This window comes from Dermacentor andersoni, chromosome 2, assembly GCF_023375885.2.
Source record: "Dermacentor andersoni chromosome 2, qqDerAnde1_hic_scaffold, whole genome shotgun sequence".
NCBI classification, from domain to species: Eukaryota; Metazoa; Arthropoda; class Arachnida; order Ixodida; family Ixodidae; genus Dermacentor; species Dermacentor andersoni.
Genome location: NC_092815.1, coordinates 240,398,369 through 240,409,239, shown reverse-complemented (window position 1 = coordinate 240,409,239; position 10,871 = coordinate 240,398,369).

The window sequence follows — 10,871 nt, the reverse complement described above, 5'->3', positions numbered from 1 at the left end:
GAGGACTTGGCGAGAAACTGTTGCGACGCTATTTCGGACCCTACAAGATCATCCGACGCATTTGCGCACTGGACTATGAGGTCGTGCAAGACGGCATTTCGCAATCGCAGCGGCACCACTCACGATCTGAAATAGTACTACATGTTGTGGGCCTTAAGGCCTTCTACCAACACTAACTCTGGGACTTTGTTTGTTTGTTATTTCTCTTCGCTGCATGTGGTTTAGTTTTTTGCACTCCTGTTTGTAGCATTGGGACGATGCTTTTTAAGAGGGGGCATTGACACGTGTACTGATTTATGTTTTTCTCGAGCTCTGCATTTCATTCACCAACAAATTAAAGTTATCGCTCAGCTCAAAGCACGCCTGCATGATTGGAACTTGCTGGAATGTTATCGATGGTTCTATGCGTTGTCTGTTGTCACCGAAGCTTGTATAACCTGACTGTATGCGCGACGTGAATTGTGTAGTACGTTCTGGAAGGCATGCGGGCACCAGCGATTACTCTGGAAACTTCGATGGCTCATGTAGAAAAGCCGACGCGCTTGACCGGCAGATTGAATTTTCGATGATCGCCGACTACGGCCGCCGCTATCGTTGTGCTTTGAGTGGAACTTGCTTTTGTGGGCACAGGTTCACCCAATAAAAAGTTAATCTATCGACAATTTCGCTGCTGTTTTTTCATAGCCACTACTACGTGACAATATAATATGTAGGCTCGTTTTTTTCTACATGTAATAACAAACAATAAACTTGAACTTGGCCTCCGCGGTGGAATACCCAATACTGGACGCCCGGTGGACGTCTCGTTTGCATCCAAAACGGTGCATGGACATTGGCACACGATTCGGATGACCTACAGACGAAATGTTTCAGAGCAGCTGTTATGCTAAGACACTGGGCTGACTCTGCGTCCTTGTGCCATCCGCTGGTCACAAGCATTCTCTGAAACCGGCCAGAAAAACGCAGCTGACGCATTTTATTTCTTTGTGTCGCAGCGCACCAATTCAGCTGTTTGTAGGCAGAAACCTCGACCACTGTCAGTTTATCTATACCGGGTTCGGGTTATGATTCCAGGCCACCATTGTCACTGCGTTGTCACACACGCTATCATGCATCTATTGTCATATCATCGTGACGCTGTCTCGGTCACGCCATCATCGACATCCCCGCTCTTTCATCACGTTGTCGTCATACAGTCGTGGTCAACTCACCCTCATCGTCACGTTGTCGTCGTTACACCATCGTCATAATTTAAAGGGACTGACAACTGACCAGAATGTGTAGTGACACGTTGATGGAAATGAAAGGACCATGATTTATAGTGATAAGAATGCAGCACGCTGTTTGGGATTTAAGTAAGAAATATAATTTAAATTGGCAAAGAAAGTCACAAAAACCAGTAAGTGGCATGGCCTGGCGGTGAAATCTTGATACTTCGAAATGCAGTCAAGAGGAACGTAAGTCGACTGTCATTAAATACAGTATAATTATTGCTCAAAACTGCAGTTAGTATGTTATTAGGCACTTGCGCTTTATTCTATGCCTATTACGCTGTAAAGAAAGTCCACGCTAAGGAGCGGCACTCGCGTCGTCCCACATGCATTGCAGCACACGTGCTGCTGTACGCGCGCGAGTATAGCCGAGTATAGCACGATTTTGCAAGTACCCTGAGTTGTATGATCTCCTTGCGATACAAGATGCCATCGACGAGTTGTGCCGTAAATGAGTGCGTTTTTTTCCTTCGTGTCGGCTGTCACTCTGTACACTGTACCGACGCCGAGCTCTGCGCCGACCATCGGCAGATTATCGGCGTCGGTACAGTGACATAGGCGTCGACACGGAGGAAAAAAAAACGCTGTTGCCGACAGTCGACATACCGAAATCGGTGTCGGGTCGGCCTAGTGTGAGTCAGCATTTACCATTCTCCAGGCGCGGTGCTTGTAGAGGGGACGGTGCTATATCGCGCAAGTCATATTTGTCGCATGCGCCGCCGCTTTCCTCCATCGAAGCATTACGTTCGGGTGCTACTTCGTAAGGATCTAAATTCTGAGCACACATGCGAGCTAAAATCCTTTGTTCCAGCTCGCTGAGGTCTTTGAGAGACATTGGAAATCAGATCGCACGTTTGGCAAAAGGACCGTGCACGAACCGCGTATCACGTGTAAAAGGGTCGTCTCGTTTTCGATGCGCTTGGTTTCGTTTTGACTAGTCAAATGCCAAAGCAGTTGGACAGGAAACAACAAAAACACGTAGCTATCATCGTAGAAATACTTTAACACTTTGCAAAACATGAATAACAGAACCATCGACTACATGAACAAAATAATACTTTTTCACACATACGGCCGCACTTGTCGATTGCCTCGCACTACTGCAGCCTATAATCGCTATCGCGCCCACCTATCACAGTTTTCAGCATGCTTCCAGTGAACGACTTAATCCTCACTGCAGATCGAAAAATTCTGATAAAAAATGTTCCACGTGTAATGAAGCAAACGCGCCCCTGCGTATGTACCGACTGACGAGGAAGACGAAGGACCGTGCCTTGATCGCGAGTGAGCCCCGTGCTACGGGCAGCCCTTGCAGTGCCTTTACCTAGCGGTCCCCAACGTTGTGAACGACAATACACCTCGTCGCGTTTGGTGGAGGTTGCTGAGATCCTTCGCCTCGTCCTGGAGCTGCGCACTCGAACCCTGCCTACAAGATCACCCTGCACTATGCCTGATCCCGCCACCTCGTTGCCTGCTCCACCGACTGCCGCTGTCATCTGCGCCGGCGTCCCTCGTCAACGCGACCAACCCATCTTCAGTGGCACCACCGAACACGACGTTGAAGACTGGCTGTCATCGTACGAACATGTAAGTGCCCATAACAAATGGGATGACCAGTCTAAGCTGACACACGTGCCTTTCTACCTCGCCGACGTAGCCAAACTTTGGTTCTTCAACCACGAATCCGACTTTACAAGCTGGTCCGCGTTTAAAACTCTTTTTGCCGAAGTGTTTGATCGCCCAGCTGTGCGTAAGCTACGCGCTGAACAGCGCCTACGCCAGCGCGCACAGCAGCCTGGAGAGACATTCCCCAGCTACATCGAGGATGTTCTCAATTTGTGCAAGCGCGTAAATCCCAGCATGTCAGAGGATGACAAGATCAAACATATCCTCAAGGGCATCGAGGACGGCGCATTCCAGATGTTGCTGGCCAAAAGCCCAACTAGCGTATCCATCCTCATTAACCTCTGCCAGAGCTTTGACGAGCTGTGCCGCCAACGTTCCATTACCCGCCAAAACATTCAGAACGCCGATTCCGTCTCGAGCATCGCGCTTTCTCCCGACATGACCAACTCGACCCTCTCACAGCATATCAAAGAATTTATTCGTGAAGAGGTGGCCAGGCCACTCTTGCTGCTGCCTCACAGCGACGCACCAACGGCAGCTTTGCCTCCAATGCTGCAGCAAGCCATCCGGACTCAGACATCCGAAGCGCTTCCTGCAGCTCCTACGACCCCCTACCCCCCCCCCCACCCTATCCTATGAGTATGCCGCTGTCCCATACCGACTTTGCCACTCATCCTACGTCGCTCCCGCTCAGTTATGCAGCCGTGGTTGCACGGCCACCTGCGCCGACAGCTTCCTTTTCATCGCCCGTGCATCCGGCTTCATTTCCTGCTGCCCGACCGTCACCATAGTTTTTTCGTTCCACCGAGACGTGGCGCACTATAGACAACCGGCTTATCTGCTTCGCTTGCGGCATTGCTGGCCATGTAGCGCGCTTTTGTCGCCGACGCGCCCCAACTACACGTACCACCTTTGACACGTCCAGCTACGTGCCGCAATACGCCGCCACGCCTCCATTTTCACCGCGACGTCTTCATACTGATCGCCGGTCAGAAACTCGGCGTTCCCCTTCCCCTCGTCGCCGTTCGATTTCACTCCTGCGTCGTCGAGCTCCCACTGAAGAGGGAAACTGACTGGTGCAGTTCCCGAGGCAAGAACTGCAAATACATCGACGTTTTCAAGACCTCATTCTTCGCCGCAAAATGTTATTACCGTTTTTGTAGAGGGAGTGCCCGCAGTGGCACTAGTCGATACTGGAGCAGCCGTTTCCGTCATTCACGAGAACCTTTGTCGCAAATTACGAAAAGTGACTACAGTTCGCTCTGGCCTTATGCTCGCCACTGCCAGCGCGCAGCGAATTCACCCTTCAGCTGTATGCACGGCCCGTGTCGTCATCAACGACGTTCTGTACATAATCGAGTGTTTCGTGCTACCATCGTGCTCCCACGACCTCATCCTTGGTTGGGATTTCCTGTCACGTCATCATTCTGTCATTGACTGTTCACGTGCAGTAGTGTGGCTTTTACCACAATGTGAATCACTGTTGACCAGCTCTCATCACTTTGCCGACAAACTCATTGTTAATGTCGACACAACCATACCCCCTGAGTCGTAGATGGCTGTTATCCTGTCGTCTGATGCCGCATCTGACGCCACTGTAGTGTTCACGCCGTCCGATTTGTTTGCTCAGCGCAAAGGCATTGTTCTTCCGTTTGCCGTGCTTACTATAACATCTGGGTCAACTGTGATTCTGGTCACCAACTACTACCAGTACCCGATCAGCCTACTGCGTGGGGAGACCGTAGGATACTTCCAGGCAGTCGACTACGTTGACGATCTCGATGTTCCTACCGACTCTCTCCGTCACGTTGACGCCATCGCTTCGGTCTCAGACTTAACACCTTCATTGGGTTTCGACAACGCCATCGACCCTGCTCTTTCCCCATCTCATCACCGCCAACTTCTCACTCTCCTTCACAAGTTTCTCGCTTCTTTCGCCTGTCATCAGACGTCATTGGGCCGTGCCACCGGTGTTTCTCACACCATCGACACCGGTTCCCACTCCCCCTTGCGACAGCGCCCGTATTGTGTCTCCGCTGAAGAGCACCGAATCATCACAGAGCAAGTGGACGATATGCTCAAACGTAGAGTCATCCGTCCCTCTCAAAGTCCTAGGTCTTCACAAGTAGTAACGCGTTTTCCGCGTTACTACTTCATTAGAGGCTCTGGCTGGTAAGATTTTCATTGCACTAAAAACAGTGGATACCATGAAACTTGGTTGTCAGTCCCTTTACGGATCGCCATCTCACTCTCGCCATACTGTCGTCGTTATACGCTGTCGTTCCAGCGATATCATTCGTTCTTCATTCCATCGGCACTGCGGTCGGTGCCATACAGTCATCGCCATACCTCCGTGCTCACTTGCAACCTTGGTGAGTGCCATGGCAAAGTGGGATGATATCGTAGGATGTGACATATAGCCGAAGCAACGACAGACTTAAAATTACCACTACACATGTTAAATAAAAATTTCAATCAACATGGTCTATTGCTATCCACATTACCATCGACAGTCAATGTGAGATATGTTGTAAATTTCATTGTCGCCAACACATTTACCTTCAAGCTGTGGGGATGCGCGACTCTCACGCGTCCCCTGATATGTTGGTTTTCCCGCACGGCTCGCGTGGCCTGGCGCCCGCGGCGGTCGGAGTGGTTGAGGCGCAGTACGAGAGATGGCGCGAGTGTCGCGCTGCTAACGCCGCCGACAGGCGGGGTTGCTGGGGGGCCGAAAGACAAAGCGCTTCCTCTTTGGGGGTCGGGACAGCAAGCAGTACGGACGTGCCGTGCCGCGCGTGCGCCGACCGATGCTTCTGCGAGACCGTCTCGCGTGGCCGCCTTCGAGCGCGCCACCGTTCGCGTGACCGTACGCGCGAACGACCAGGCGTTGGGATCCAGCATGGGGGGAACATATTTGCTCGCTATCCGGTCGCGGTGAGTCGGACTTCTAGATTTGTCGCGCGCCCATCGGCATGTTTTGTGGATAGCAACTCGGCTAGCAGGCATTGATCTATGAAAGGTGCAACAACTGCCCTTGTGATTGTTTGCACTACACTGTTTGTCGTTCCTTTGTCCCAAGAGCACGGAGGAGAACCCCACAAAGCTCAGCCTTCTGATACTTCTCAGTGACTGCCATTAGATTCTCTTGCTCACAATTTTTTTTAAAGTACAGTTTGAAAACCCACTCCAGTAAGTATATTAGCGTCTGTTTCGATGTGGCGATAAACGTGAACTTCGTTACCAAAACAGACACAAAACCTAAATTGCGAGCCAGTGAACGCTGTTGGACTTCAATGTGTGACTGAAGAAATAAATATTGAATACATATTGTCATATAGCATACGAAATGAAACAGACTTAGCTAAATTGCTGTTTGCCTCTGATACCATAAAGATTGCGTAGCTTACCCAGAGACTGCAGTGAACGGAAGGGTTCTGTACATTTATCACACTTTCTTGTTATGAATTAAGCTACTTTCTAGCGTTTTCTACAACCTGGCGAGAAAGATTCAGTAAATTAAGAGACAGCGTAAAGTCAACTAGCTTTTTAGCAAAAAAGCGTGATTAGATGATGTTGCTGTAGTACAGAGGCAATTTTAAAACAGGTTCCTGCCAGCCCAATGAAAATGCTGACAGCAAGTACAAGTAACCCTTTCAGACACACAAGCTTTATTCACTGTCAAGCAATCATCGTCTTAAAAACTCAATGTGCGCTTGCTTTGATTCAAAACACTATTGGGCATGACGAAAAATGGTCTTTCTTTCATTCTTGGAACTAGACAGGTACAAAGGAAACTAATTGATGATATAGAAGGGTGTAACGTCAACTTTTGTCACAATTCTCATTTCTGGGTTCACTCACCCAAACGTGTACACTTGTACACTGTCAATATTTTTTGCGTCGGTGGAAGCAAGAGCTTAGAACCACAAATCAAGTCTACACTGTAATGTCCTTGACATGATGTACATTTTTGTATTGTTAATTAAATTCACATGAAACCACATCAATTAAACTTCTGAGGTTAATATTGTGTGATTATCCTCTAAACAGAAACACACTTATGCATGTAGCAAGTACTCGCACCTCAGCCAGTGGAAACACATTGGATGCCTCACACACGTCATGAAGTTTATGAATGCACTTGTTCCGATGAAAGCGTGCATATTAATGGAGTTACCTGCTAAAATAACCTTGACAGGAAGTCTTCTCTGTTACAAGTATGGTGACATTGTATAATCAGACTCAGAAGACACCAGAAATTCAACACAGCTTTGCATTAGTTAATACATCACTGAACATGTCACAACAGGAACTACTTTGACAGTAAACATAAGTACTCAAACCAACTGCACATGGGTGTCCAAAAAGTGGCACAAGCAAATGACTACACTTTCAACTAAAAACCCTACAGTCGTCGTCCTTAAAATGTGAAAGGACGTCCTGGAATGTTTGTGATAGCTGGACTACCAGACTACTTACCAGAAGTAAGCACTTTTCAGCTGCAAGCAGTGCTTATTCTCTGACGCACGAGACTAGCTTGCCACCGATGTGGACATACATTGTCCTAGTGTTGAGGAACACTATTTGATTAGACGTCAAGTTGCTCATACATATTCTCACCACCACAGACACATATAGTAACCTCTCAGGAATCGAGGTCTCTGATGCTCTCACATGACACATTCTATGAGAGTACTTACACAAAGCAAACTAAGGAACAATTATCATCAGTTAGGGTAACTGAAGGCACAGCAAGCGTGACTAGGGCTCTATAATCGTATCAGCCCATTTGCTGGGGCCATTACATGCGTACTGACTATAGAGTGCATGGCAGCAATGCTGATGTAAGGTCATAATCTCTAAAATTAATGACATCAGCCAGGAAATGTGGGCCAAGGGATGCCAATGAGCAGAGACTGATATGCCTGAAAGACTGGAAAAATCACATGCCTGAAAGTGTGCCTAACTGTTTCTAAAAGGGTTCTTCGTATCTGCTATATGCAAACTCACAAATAAGGTAGAAAGCAATAGCTGCCCTTGTTAGAGAGACGAGACAAGCACATTGAAGCTAGCAGCATTGGCATAAGTGTTAAGCAATTAGCCTGATTATGTACAACCAAAATATGCACTGCAGTGCAACAACTGCGCTTAACTGCGAACACAGACTACATTATATTCATAGTAACCTGACAGCAAAGTGCCAGTTTTTTGTATCAGGCAAACAATGTTTGTTATTTAAAACATCACGAACAATCAATAGCAGCTGGGAAAGGTACTGCATAAACCGAAATATAGGTCGGCCCGGAATATAGGTCATCTCCTGATCTCGACTTGACCAGATGACTCGCAATGTGCCAGAAAGACCAGTAAATAAAATGAGCAGCGGCTGTAGCTGTTTTTTTAGGAAGAAATCTCTGCCAATTCTCCACTTTATACGGTAAATCTGTGTTGCTATCTGATCTGACCAAAAGCATAAAACAGTGGCAAGAATTTTAAAAGATATATGAGTGCTTCCCATAAGCTAAGGAATATTCAAGCACATGCCGTAAAGTATTCAATGGCACAGCACCAATGGCAAGGTAGACTGCTTTAAGCAATGAGAGCAGTTTACTTGATCGCAAGTCAAAAGTAAAAGAATAAAGACGGATGTGAGAAGCTAAAATGCACTTCCAACTCAAGAGGGAGTATGCACAGTTAAGTGCACTGGTGGCTGTTTTGCAGAGTAGTTCGAAACATGCATCAAGCAGACAGACTACAGATTAGTGGACCATGAATGCCACATTCTATCTCCATACCTACAGCCATACCTACAGTCAGCCTTCGATTACTTTACATAAGGAAGAGATTAAGTGCCTTAACAGTTATCTCTCACGTAGACTGGCACACGTACCCGACAGACACGTGGTGTTACCATTCCTGAGCTTGTGCCGATGAGTTTTGTGTCTTGTTACCTTTTTCACCTCAGTGCTCCCTTCAGTTGACAGTTGGCGTTCGTGTTGTCCACTTCTCTACTCTTGTGTCCTGTCTGCACGCCTCACCTCTTTTTTGCATAATGAATCCTTACCAACTAGCTCAGCTTTCTGTCGTTCTAATCAACACATGCTTTAAAATTATTGTTATACCTTCAAATAAATATATCTGAGTTATCTACGTCGGTATTCAAAACCTGCTTGTCATGTGTGTCTGGTTAAATGAGAAAGCTACAAAAAAAATTTGCACAGGCTTGAGCCTCATGAGAGAAATTTCGCAGAGCTAAATATTGTGGCCTACAGTCACAGAAACGTTATGTTAAATATGTTCATAAAAAAAAAGAGCCGGCCACTGGTCCTGTTGGACATGTTACCAAAGGCAGCTGGCGAGTGTAAAACAGCACATGGCAAAGAGCTTTGTGAATTCGGTCAGATTCATTTTTGGGTGATTATTCAAGCAAAGTTGAGATTCACTGGGTTTATGGCAGTTGCCTGAATTATTAGTCAGAGATGCAAAAATTACTTCTGCTAATAGTAGGATGTATCCTTGCATATCAGACTTTCCTCAATTGCTAACACCTGTAGCACACTTCTGATGATGGTGCTTATCAATAGTATAAAGTTTAGATCATATCTCCAGAATCTATGAGATTCATTCAGCATAATATAGTTGCTGGCAAAATACTCTTTTCTATTTCGAAAAAGAACTTCATTGATAATTATGCCTGCACAGCTCAGGTGCAATCAGAGATTTGCATTCAGAACAGAACACATTCTGTCGCTGCAGTGTCACAAAGTGGGCAGCCTGCAAAATTTATGAGAATGGCAGGGAAAGAAGCCAATTGGCAAGCGGTGAACTCCCCAGAAGTTGATGTGCCTCATTTCTCATCAGCTTGGGTACAATATACCGTATTTTCGCGATTCTAAGCACCCCCCCTCTACTTTCGCGAAAAAGTTAGAAAAAAAGTTTGCATGCGAATCTAAGCACCCCCCTATTTGTTAGGAAGAGCGCGTAGCCAAGGCTGCCAAACGCGCTTGCTCACTCTGGAATCATTGCTCGACGGACCTGCAGGCACGCGGTCGATGCTTCTGTTGGACGCGTTTCGCGGCCATCTAACTCCGGAGGTAAAGACAAAGCATCGGAACATCAATACCGATTTGGTTGTGATTCCGGGTGGCATGACGCCAGTGCTGCAACCCCTCGACGTTTCAGTCAACAAGCCCTTCAAAGCCAATCTTCGACAGGAGTACGAAGAGTGGGTGCGAAACCCTGACCGGAAGAAGACGCCGACGGTAAAGCTGCAGAAAGCGTCCCCATCAACCATCGCAAAGTGGATTTCGGACGCGTGGAACAGGGTCAAGTGGACGTTGTAGTCAAATCCTTTAAGAAGAGTTCGATCACAAACAACTTCGATGGAACGGAAGACGTCCTGTGGGATACCGAGAGCAGCGGTTCAAGTGGTGCGACGACGAACTAGAGTGGCAGTGATAGTGACTGAGCATCCTACACAAGCGGTGGGTTCATTGTATTGCACCAATTTTTCTTTTGAATGTTTGCAAAATAAAATGTTATTTCTCGCACCCATCTCGTCGTGATGTCGCAGCGAAAAGAGGGAGGGGGGGGGGTCATTCTTGATTTTTCGAATCTAAGCACCCCCCTCATTTTGGGCATCGCGATCGTGAAAAAAAAAGGGGGTGCTTAGAATCGAGTAAATACGGTACTACAAAACAAAATCTTTCTCACTTCTAATGAATAAAAGATTTATATGAAAAAAATTTATTTTTTCTTCTGAAGCTTAAACATGTTCTCAAATAGCTACAAAAAATTTGTTGCTTCAGAGAAATTTTGCAGAGTTAAATATTGTGGCCTATAGTCACAGAAACGTTATGTTAGCCTACATATGATGATTACAATTTATTAGGACCTATTACTTTTTCTGCACAGTCGATAGATGGCATCGCGAACAGTGAAAAAAAAGCGATGGGAACAGTAGCATGCTTTTCA